The sequence below is a fragment of the Opisthocomus hoazin genome, chromosome 7, assembly GCF_030867145.1.
Source record: "Opisthocomus hoazin isolate bOpiHoa1 chromosome 7, bOpiHoa1.hap1, whole genome shotgun sequence".
Lineage (NCBI taxonomy): Eukaryota > Metazoa > Chordata > Aves > Opisthocomiformes > Opisthocomidae > Opisthocomus > Opisthocomus hoazin.
Genome location: NC_134420.1, coordinates 29,515,632 through 29,527,125, shown reverse-complemented (window position 1 = coordinate 29,527,125; position 11,494 = coordinate 29,515,632). Strand labels below are relative to the sequence as shown.

At 49.4% G+C, this 11,494-nt stretch overlaps 1 protein-coding gene across 10 annotated transcripts in view; it reads left to right on the top strand.

Moving 5' to 3' along the window:
* NR1H3 (nuclear receptor subfamily 1 group H member 3) overlaps nt 1-11,494 on the top strand; it is a 31,892-nt gene that overhangs the window by 506 nt on the left and 19,892 nt on the right. For 3 of the 10 annotated variants that reach the window (XM_075425905.1, XM_075425903.1, XM_075425902.1), the window contains exon 1: nt 23-190. The exons of 1 other annotated variant lie outside the window; for it this stretch is intronic. The gene's annotated coding sequence lies outside the window, so the exon portion shown is untranslated. Of the gene's footprint in view, nt 1-22; nt 191-542; nt 615-10,416; nt 10,966-11,494 lie in introns of those variants that run through there. 6 more of the 10 variants (XM_075425907.1, XM_075425904.1, XM_075425899.1 and 3 more) reach the window with 4 other exon arrangements.

Here is an 11,494-nt window from a genome sequence, read left to right as displayed (position 1 = left end):
CGGGCGGAGGCGGAGCTTGGCGGCGGGGCGGCCCGCTCAGCCGGCTGCGGGAGCGCCTGGGCCCGGAGAGGAGCCGTGTACAGCCGGGTCGGGCCCGGCCCGGCGGGGTGAGGGCGGCGCCCCCCGCCGTCTGGCCTGCGCTCGGCGGCTGCGCGGAGGCCGAGGGGGTCCCGGGGCTCCCACCAGGCAGGTGCGCGGCTGGGGGCGGGCGGGGGCGGGAGCGCTCCTCGCGTCACGGCGGCTCCGCGCGAGCGAGGCGTTCGCGCCCGCAGAAGGAGAAGCCGGGGACCCGGCCGCGCCGGGCCGCGAGGGCGGCGGGGCGGGGCCGCGGGGCGGGGTCCGGCCCCGCGCGGGGCCGCGGGTAACGGCCGGCCGCCAGCCGCGCTCGCGCGCGTGGGGCCGGAGGGCGGGGCGGCCTCGCAGGGGGCGGGGACGGTGGGCGGGGCGGGCGGTGCCTGCGCGTGACCCGGGGGCCGGGACGCGCGTGACATCAGCGCAGCTCCGCCGCGCCGCAGGGCTGCGAGCAGCGCCGGCCTGGGCCGTCCCTCCCCTCCCATCCCCTCCCCTCCCCTCCCCTCCTGCCGGCGGCCGCGCATCGACAGGGATCCGCTCCGGTAACTTCTCCCCTCGGCTCTAGCGGGGCAGGGCAGGGCCGGGCCGGGCCCGGCCCGGCCGCTGCGCGTGTCCGTGACTCACGGCGGGGGACGCGGACGCGCTCTCCCGCCCCGTGGCCTGCGCCGGGCCGAGCCGCGGCAGCGCTCCTTGCGCCCCGGTGCCGGCGGCCCTGCGCCCCCCGCGCCGTGCTGCCTGACGGGCCGGGCCGGGCGGCGTAGGGAGGTGCGCTTCCCGTGGCGGCTCCGCGGGGGCCGCCGGGCGGGGGTCGCCTTCCCGTCGCCGGCGAGGAGCCGAGTGCCGGCGGTCGTGCGGCGTTGGCGTGGCGGGCGGCGGCGGGGCCTGCCGCCTGGGGCGGGCGGCGGTTGCGCGTTGGAGAGGGCCCGCCGGAGAGCGGGCAGCGACGGGAGGTGGGAGGACCTGGCGAGGGAGAGCGGGCCTCTGGGCAGGGAACGTCAGCGCCTCGGGGTCGTGGTCCCGGATCTCCATCTGCTGTCGGCGGGACGCTGCCCGGCGCAGCGTGGCGATGTTTACTTGCTTTGCGGTGACCGGTTAGCCTTCCTCTTCCCGCCTCTGCTCCACTCAGCTCTGCGTTTCTCTGTCTCCTTCACCTGGTGTGTCCTGTCAGCCCGGGCCGCGAGCTTTCTGGGATGTTCACACGGCGCTGTGGAAAGGTGGCTTTGCTCACGTTGGTGATGACTCCACATTCTGCCACTTCACTGCCGCTCATTGCTCTGAGGTCCACAGGTCTGCCACAGCAGAGACTGCATTACAGGACAGAAGCAGACTTTGGCTCACTGGTGAAAGAGAAATACTTTGTCCTGGGATTTCCTTCCCCCCTTTTCTTTTTCCTAAAGGCACAGCTGGGCCCTTCAGTGCAAGGCTGGTTTGAGGGTGTCTCCGACACTGAGTCACGTTTCTGACTAACTGGATCCCTGCATGTCAGCCAGTTTCTGGCTGCGGCTGCAGGTTATGTTGGTCTGTAGGGAAGAGTCCTCTTGGCTCTGCTCGTTCCAAGGTACACGGAGTGTCTGCTGTTCCCCAGGTGTCGGGGGGAAGGCTATACCTGAGGGCAGACAGCAGGAAAAGGAAAAGCTGTGTTTTAGTTTCTCTGGTGGGCAGTGGGCTGGGTCTGTGGAAAAAGCGCATCTTCATCAAGGCATAACCCTCTTGCTGAAGCAGAAACAAAAAAAAATTGTCTTCTATTTAGGGAAGCAAAGACACTTCGAAAATTTCAGCTAAGTGTTGCAGAGCTCAGCCCTTTGTTCCTTCGGGCTGTGGAAGAGAGGGCATTGGACACGGTACATGTTGTGCCAGGACCGTGTGGAGCTTGGCCTTGTCGTGCTTCTTTGCTGTTGTATCTGTGGCACATTCACCAGAAGATCCCCACTGCTGTGAGAGATGCGAGGGCAGGCTGACTGCGTGACATCCTGCTATGTAACCCCTGTGTGAAATCTAGCACAGAGTTCCATGATTGATAGTTCCTTCTTACATGTACATATGCCCATGCATGCTTCTTCATACAGATCAGCTTTTGCAGGGGAAAAGCGGGGCTGAAATAACGAACAATCTCCTCACCCCCCAATATAAAAGCGGGGAAATAAACCCAAACCAGCCTCGGGTAGAACAGAACATGGGTTGTTGTGGAGCTGCTTGGGAGCTCCATAGCTGGCAGAGAAAACCTGCAGCTACCTGTATTGCGAAGGGGTGCAAGGAGTAGTACTGTAGCAGAGACTGTGTGTGTATATATATGTATGGCCTTGTCTTAAAAAATAAGAAACAGGAAACTTTATCGCAGAATTAGTGTGTCCTGGCTGTGTGCCTTGGGTTACCATCGTCGGTTGTTTCCAGTTAGCGCTGCCGCAGCTCTCTGCACCTTGTCAGTGTGTTTCCGTCAGCAGCTGGCTGTGCAGCGAGGAGGCGGGCAGAGGCTGTGCAGAACAGGCAGGCGGCTGTACAGGTGCCGAGCGCGAGTTTGCTGCCTTATCCTGATCTCACACCTGCAGGAAGAGTCATGTTTCCAGTGCGTTAGAAGTGCATTTGATTGCTGTGAGTTTTTTCCAGGAAAGGTGCTTGCTCTAGCGTTCATCATCACGGCTCGAAGCACTCGTTCTGTGGTAAACAGAAGGATGAATTTTTTGCGGTTGTTAAAGCAGTGATGGCCTCAGACCTCAAAAATCATGTCGCTTGTAATTAGATCTGGTCCGTGATTGTATGGCTATCAAGACTGACAGTTTGCAAAATTTTAAGTTTTGAATTTGAGGTCTTCAACTGTTGTTGTTTTTCAGAAGTCCTATTCCCAGATCTGCCCAAGGAAGAATGCAGAATATAATGTGCTTTGTCTTGAATGCGTTGAAGCATGATCCTGCTTTTTGCTCTGGAAGTGACTGCTGTGAAAGTCTTGTTGTCGCAGATGTGTGGGTCTTTGCATGTTGAATAGGAAAGCCTATCAGATTGTATGTCGCTCTCCCTCCTTTCCCCAGGCCAAGTAATAAGATTCACAGACCTGACAACCTTGGAGAGGAATCAGTGTTTCAGAACTGAGGTGAAACCTGTCATACAAAGATATCTTGTTTCATTGGGGCAAATTGGTCTGCTAGTCTGCAGTAGGATATGTTACCTTGTTTTCCTCACCACCTGGTAATTTAGGAAGGCAGAATCCCGTTCTCTTGACTGCAGAAGCTGTCTTGGTGGGAAGGAACTTCATCCTAGGAGGCAATTCAGGGGAATGCTTCCTGCTGACAGGTACAGGTCTGCATTGAGGCTGCAAACAGGTTGAACTTGGTCATTAGATTATACTTCTGCTGATACCAACATTTGACTTTGCATTTTCGTTGCAGTTACTGCAGCTGGAAGCTGTGCTGTAGTCAGTTTGGGTTTGGGAGATGTGTGTAATGTAAAATTAGATGAGGCTGCCCATGTTCTGGCAGATCTTAAAATTTTCTCTGTTAGGAGTGGTACGATGGGTTACTTGAGCACTCCTGTGTGCTCTTTGTTCTGTGACTTCCTGCTCAGGACAAAATACCTTTTTTCCATATTTGGAGCATAGACAAATTCCTTTCTTGTGTCCTCACTAAAAAGGAGACACCCCTGGAGCTGGTGTAGCTTGCGCTTTTAGATCTGGAGATCTCAAAACCAGATTTCCTGTAAAGCAAAATTACTGGCTTTATTGAGTGTCAAAAATAAAATGTTAAGGTGATATACTCAATTTTGGTATAATTTCATAAATCACTTTGAAGTATACACTGCCAAGCTTTTAAATATCTTATCTGAGGAGGGCAAAGGCTAATTAGGGTAGCGCACAAAGGAGAGCAGAGCACTATTAAGACCGTCCAGTACGTTTAAGGGAGGGGAAAAGATAAATGTTTGTTTAGTGGGAAGTTGATGAAGAAATGAAGAGAACAATATTAGAGAACGAGAAATCTAATTCTTGTTTTGAACAGACCAAAACTAGTGTCTATAGGATGAAGTAGGAGAACCATCTCGTGGGATGTGAGGGTTAAAGCAATTTAGAAGCCATGTTGCAGAGTCAGGTTGCATTATGTACACGCAGAAACCTCTCTGGGATGTAAATAAAAGATGTTAGGTGAGTATCAGGCTGATTGCTAAAGCAGCTGACTGACAAGAGAGTAGCTGTCTCCCGGCATGTAAGGCTTTCTAGTTCGTTTTAAGGTTTTTAAAAAAATACTGGCAAATGTATTTGTAAAGTTCCTTGAAATGAGTTGGACATGGAAGCTGTATCCTTTCTCACTCCAGCAAGAGGGGCAGTCTTGGCTCGCTGGTCCTACCGCAACTGTGAGACAAACAAGGTTAATGGGTTTAAATCAAGGCTTCCTACCTGCTGATTTAAATAGTGATTAAAGCTGGTGATTTAAATAATTCATTCAAGCTTTGTCTTGCATTTGATACTTTCTGAAAAGGAAGGTTTTATTCTAATTGGTTAGGCTAATCTATTACTGCTACTTGCTAAACAGGGTGATACAGTGTATCTCCATACACGCATTGATGCTGTTATATCACAGTAAATGCTTACTTTAGAAAATGGTCGTTTGTGTTTACTAAGTGAATAATTTCTTTCCTCATGACTTGTACAAAATGGCATTTGAATAAAAAGGTCAAATTACATACGTAGTTTTTTTTTAATAATTAGACTATAATCACGCACTGGATACACAAGAAAAAAATATGCTTTCTGGAGTGTGTGTTATTAAAACTGACTTGTTTTAAAAGGGTGGTGTTATCTGTCCTTACCAAAATGAACTGGTTGTTTTTGGTCATTGTGTCCTTCCAGATCGTAGAATGAGCATAGCACATCCTCCCTTGTCTTGTTTTTATTCAGAGATTGGAAGAGAGAAATGCCTCCCCCCCCATTTTATGCCGCCTCCTCCAACTTTGAGTGGACTGAACTAAATTAAGAAGTGAATTGAAGAAACTAATCTTTCTACCTTTTTAAGAAAGATTTATTTGGTGCCTCACCGGATTCTGATTCTGTGGACTTAGTGACTTTCTGGAGTTTGAGTTACACTCTTTAAACATTTTCCAGCAACCATGTGCTGCTTGGATAGGGTGCGCATTTGTTTGTCTAAATGACTTTTTTAGGCTTTATCATAAGTTGTCATTAACTTAGAAAATAAATGAGCGTAATCTTGACAAATGTGTGTAAAATCCATTTAACGGAAGATGCTTGGAATTTAAATAGTCTATCTAGGGCCCTTATGAAATGGGGGCAAAGAGGTACTGCACTGGCTCCATAGTGAATCTTGGTTGCCGGGACATATATGCAGAAATGTGTCAGCCCCCAAAGGACTCCACGTGCCATGCCAGTAAGTTTTCTCGGAGGATTTTACACAGTCAGGCTGTCAGATATGCATGTGTAGTGGCTTCTTGAGCACCTACCAGCAGGTATCCACCTGCAGATGTTTGCGGGCACTTGAACTTGCACTGGAAGAGCCTTGGACACTGGCTCTGACTGCGCGTGCCTCGACATGCATGCGCACATGCACACACAGGGAGTCCTGCGGCCAGCCCTCCCCATCAGCGTGCTTTGGCTTGCACAAGGGCTGCTGTGGAGGCAGGGCAGCTCAGCCAGCTGCACCTTCCGAGAGCAGGAAAAGCTGTCACTTTGCCTTCAGATACTAACTTTGTGATTCTGGTCTTCTCATTGACTGCTTCCCACCCTTGGCCGTTGTCTGTAGGAGAGGAATAATATTCTGGTTTTTGTGAAAGGGCCAGGAAGAAGCTCAAAAGATGGCTTCTCTGTTCACAACTGCTGAGGGGGACGGATTCTCAGGCATCTGCAGGTCTGGGCAGGAAGCCCTAGGGTGTGATTTAAGGTCCAGGTAGCATGCAGACAGGCAAAGTTGCACTGTTTGACCTTTAAGGAAGATGTCAGGCTCCCTGCATTAGCAAAGGAAGAGGGAACTTTTACTGTGAGGAGTGTTTTAAATGTAAGATATTGATAAGCATAGCTCGTATAATGTAGCTTCTGTCTAGGCGCATCTGAGAAGAGGGACTTTGTGGGCTGTATGGGACTGAGGAAGAATTTTCCCTTTGTCTTCAGAAAGCTCACAAGTTGCTGTTTGTTTTCCTAGAAATAGAACAGGAGTGGAGAAAGCGGAAACCTTTACCTGAAGAAAACATGAATTTTCTCCCTGTCACCTGCACTTTGAGGACATTTTCTATCATGCTGCTTTTAAGGAGCTGAAGGCTGAAGAAAAACCAAGAAGAGACTGCAGACTTTGTCCTCCCTTGTTTCGGTATCATCTCCAGCTGCTACTCCCTGATACTTGCTCTGGGTGGTGCCTTCAGCAGTGTCCCAGAATCGGTGGGCTATCCCCACCCTTCTCCCTTGATACAAGGATCGAAATAAGAAATCCAGCCACCTGTTGGCTTAGCCCCATTGCCCGCTTCCGCACACTGGTACGCTTGCTCGCATTTTCCGGCACTGATTCTTGGGTTTGCAGTTATTTCTGAGAAGTCAGGTGATATGAGGTCTCTGACAGCGTGACATTTGCTTGCTTGCTTCATGCAGACCCTGCCGGAGCGTCAGTCTTTGCAGAACCACTGGCTCCTGGTTTGCAGGTTGCGTGTGGTGGCTTCCTTCTCCTCGTGGTGGGGTTGCGCTGGAGCTGGGAACAGAGCGGGCTCCTTGCAGCTCATTGTCTGTGACAAACTGACAGTCTGATGGTTACGTTCTTTTGCTTTTATCGATTAGAGCCTGTGTGCAGACTGTCAGTCTGTTCTGGGCTACGTTGTTTGGGCAATAGAAAAATGTTTGTTAGCACCTCCTATTTCTTTGTGCCTTGTTAGGGCTCTTTCTGGATGGATGAGGGTGAGGCCTCCTGGGCCCTTGGAGATGACTTGCGAGGAGAGTTGTTGGCTCTGGTTTCCCATCTGGTGGGTGTGCTGTGAGTGCAGCCATTTCACTGGCTGGTGTTTGAGCAGTGGACTCTGTCTGGCTCTGGACTGTTTTCCAGCTGAGTATTTGTGGTGATGTCAGGCAGTGTGAGAAGGGAACATGACTTGGCAGGACAAAGTCTGCAGAAAGTTCAGCTCCACATTTGGCCGAGCGCCTCGGAGGGAATGGGATCTACGCACATATTCTGCTACACAGCCTGTCACACGCCCTCTCACATGCTCCCTTCCTGTCACACAGATCCTCTTTCTCTCCTTTTCAGACCTTTAACCTTTCCCTCTTAGCTTCCACCCTGTCCGCTTATAAAAACAAAAAAATCTCTCCTCCTTGTTTTGCTGTTATTGTACCTTGTAAGTGTTTAGTTGCAATGACCCCCAAAGCAGAAATAGACCATACAGGCCAGGATCCAGAATAGTAAAGTCAAAAGCAGGGCAGGTTTACTTTGCAACAGAGCTCTTAATAGTCCGTTATTCTGATCTGCATCCCTATGCCAGTCTTCACTGTGTTTCTTGGCAGCTCTTCTGAGCTCTCCCCTTGCTCTGCTGCAGCCTTCTGGCCGATCTAGGTTTGGATACATACATCTGCTGCAGGGTGGGAACCCTTGCCTCTCTTCTCCCCTTCTTCTAAGAGCAGTATTAGCAAAACTTGCAAAAATATATCCCTGGTAATGGGTGAGTGGGGAATAGACTAACAGTCAAGCTTACTCTGCAGCAATTTGAAACTCTGTTCCAGTATCCCTCTGATGTGTTCTTTATGTGGGTATTTCTGTAGTACTGTCATTTCTTCCTGACCTCTATGCTACATCTAGGGATGATATTTCTGTGAATGGGGATTGGTACTTTTCCCCTACTGCCCCTAAGGGAATCTTAATGAGTTTCCTGCCTGTTTTGCAATCCAGTACTATATCTCTGTTCTGCCTGTGAGTGGTAGTATTTGTTTTGATTGATGCTTTTAGGTGGGATAGTGCTTGGATACTAAGTGCTAGATTAAAACATTATAAAACATTATAAAAAGTCTGTTTCCAAGAAACAGTCCTGTTTCAGTTACGATGATATGCGGCATGTTGATTAAAGTACTCTTGGGGTGGGAGGAAAGGAGGAAATCAGAAAAATGAACAAACAATTATACTGTAAACAGCCCTCCCCTTTCTTCTGTTCTTTCCTCTTTTGCATCTTATTCTTCATGTTCTTTGGTTTCATAGCTGCTAGAGGATGGAGAAGACCAGTTTGAAAGAGATGATGGTGTGGACAAGGGTCTAGGAGTTGAGGGCTTTGAAGTTCTATTCCTGCCTTTGCTATGATATATCCCACAGCTTTACTTGTCCTTGGGCATTGTGTCTTCCTGGTAAAATACTGCAGCTGCTTCTTACTCTGCTGTTACTGTTTTAGTAGTAGTTCGATGCTGACAGTGGATTGGGCCATGTTCCTGCTCAGAGGAGTCAGTAGCAGTTTGGAATACTGATGTTGAAGAGATGGGCTGAGACAACCTGGGGAGCTGAGCAGATTTCCCGTCCGTGATAACCAGCTGATGAAGGTGCTTGGCTAGAATAGGTATGGGTCATGAAATGTTATTCCCTGACTGCATAGTTTAGTGGAGATTTTTGAGGAAACAATCGGGTAAACAGTATATCATGTGATTATTTATCATTATCATTTTCTACATGTAGAAAAAAGGCCTGCAGTGCTCTTTTCTAGGCATAATCTAGTTGGTTCTCTTACTGCTTATGGACAAGGTTTAACTCTCTTCCTGGGAATCTCTACTATCAGGATGCTATTTTGGGTATTCATTCTTGCTGCCTTTTTTTTTATTTGTTTAAGTTCTGATCTCTCTCTTCAGTTTGGAGATAGCATTGGGATGGCAGCTTAAATCCACCATGAGCCAGACTTGTGTTCCCTGAAGCAGGCCTGTAACATCTGTGAGACTGAGGGTTGTAAAGAAGGAATGTAGGTTCTAAGGTGGAGTTTTCTTTTGTTCTGTAATGTGTCACCCTGTAGAAGTCCGAAGTGATTGAAGAGAGGCTTCTCTAACTCTTTCCCCCGCCCCCGATTCTGTGCAAGCCCCATTTAAAAAAACCAGCTTTTTGAACCTAGCTGGTCATTGCCGTTACCTCTGATGTGGATGACACTGTGCATTTCCTGTCTCTTTTAAACCTTCACTGGGAAGACGAAGGAAGCACTGGTTGTTTAAACTGTTGCTTCAAAGAATGGCTGGCTGTTATGTTTTGGGTAGCTGTGTATAGTTGTGTAGAACAAGTTAGAGAAGGAATCCAGAAAGAAATGAGTCTGTGGGCATGTTTTCCATGCTGCCATCCAGTGGCATTTGTAAGGGAACTAAGGTGGTGGGGTCAGATTTTATTTTCAGCCTTCAAGTAGGACGTGATGAGCTGTCATTGCACGTAGGATGTGTCAGAGCTGGTCAGCAGCAGGAGTAATGAGCTGCAAACATCTCAACTTTCAATTTTCCAAAGCAGAGTCTTACTAGTTAGCAGGTTATTTTGCAGTAGGAAGTTCTCCGGGTTGCTTGAACACTTTTTGTGTTTGATTTTATTCTCTTTTTGTGTGTGTGTGTCTGGTGGTGTGGTTAGAAGTGCGGAAGAATTACGCCATTAGCCAATACAGGGGCCTTAGGAAGAAAAACAAACTTGCAAACCAAAACCACCTTTGCATAGATACATTTAGATGTGCAAGGGAAAAAAAGACGTACTGGTAGAATAGCTTAATTTGCTTGGGGAAATTGTGAGTGGTACTGGCCAAAGAATGCTGGTTGCCATTTTAAAGTGAGTTTCCATAGGGAGAATTTTACTATTATGGCTGATGCTGACAAATACATTCTGTAGACAAGGCTCCAGGCTTGGTCCTCTCCCTTCCTCTTCTTCCCAAGGAGTGGCAGAGAGCTGCCCTTTGCTCCCCTCTTAGCAGGAGTGGGCAGCTGCTCTCTGCTTTGTGTGTTTCATCCTCCTGGGAGGAGCACAGATGGGATTTTTCCTGTTGGAAGCCCTGTCAAAGCCTCAGTTGTGCTTCCTGCCATCTGAAGGTCGGTGCTGACAGCAGCATTGAGCTGTCGATGAGCTGGATTTGCAGCCAGATGCAGGGGATTATTGTAGTTCAGCTACAAATGGCAAGTTCTGCTCATGTTCGTCCCCATGGGTGCTGCAGAAGTTGATGTTGCTCCAAAGTGGCTGTGCTCTGTCTGCTCCCCATGTTGGGACACTGGCTTCACAGCTCATCTGGCCAGACAGAGCTGGGAAAAGATGACTTGTCATTTTACAAGATAGCGGGGAGGGGAGGGTGGAGGGGTGCTGCTACTGTAACATCTTCCTTGCTGTAACCCAGTGTATGCCTTAGTTTTTGCCATTTCTGAGGTGGTTATACTCTAGATTAGCCAGAAGCTTGAAAGCTGACATGAAAGCCTGGAAGGGACTGGAGCTCTGTTGCCCAGACCTGGCTTGTGCCATTTTCCAGAGTTCAAGAGAACTTGTGTTAATGACCTTTAAAGGAATTTCATGACAGCAAGGTGGCCACATCACTCCTGATACCTCTTGTTATGCATTTCCAGTTCATTGAGGGAAAATTCTATCCCCTCTCACCGTCGTCGTTGCCTTCCCTGTGTCTTTCTTTCCCCCTTTGTCAGAGGGACTGATACTTCCACGCAAACAGGAAGAGAGGCGAGAGCAGCCCTGTGCGCAGTGTGGATGAACTCCAGTAGCCTCGTCTCCTGTCTCCTCCTCTCGGTTGCACGACCAAGGGCATCTGGCAGTTGGGAGGGAGGGGGGCAGGAAACAGAAAGGCACAGCCCATTTCAGGATCCTGCCTACCCTGGGAGCAGCCACACGTATACTCTCTTTTCCTCTTGCTCCTTGTGTTGACATGGCACTCTTTGATCAAGCAGAAACCAAGAGGCGAAGACCAGGGCAAACCTGGAACCTCAGCCTTTGACAGGCAAGGAGTAATGAGAGGCAGGTGGGAGGGGAGGGGGCAGCTCCTGCTGGATGAGGCGTGTGAACAGGAGAGCTGACTTCTTGTGAAACAGTTGCTGTTGGGGCAAGGAGTTCCTTCGCAGAGCTTGTAGGTTCTGGGGTAGGACTGGAGTCAGCACATTCGGTTTTCATCTGATGTACAATCTGGGAAGCCCTGTTCCCGAAACAGGGGGCTCCACAGGCTGTGTAGGAAGGAAACAAGCCCTGTGTTCTGAAGGTCATAGACAAGGAGTGAGTTTGGTTGGGTGGAGCAAAGCAAAAGTACTTTGAGCTGATTCTGCCCTGAATTACTGCATTCTATTTGGTAGTACAGTTGTGCCTTATGATACCAATTCACTTTGCTAACCAATTTGTTCAATGGAGAGAGACTGCTTTTTTGTCAGTCCTATATTTCTTGTTACCTGAGGTGGGGTGGAACTGGCTTGGAATTTCTGTTGCTGCTATTGTTTGTTTGTAATAGCATATTCTGTGGGTTGAGAGCATCTAAGTCG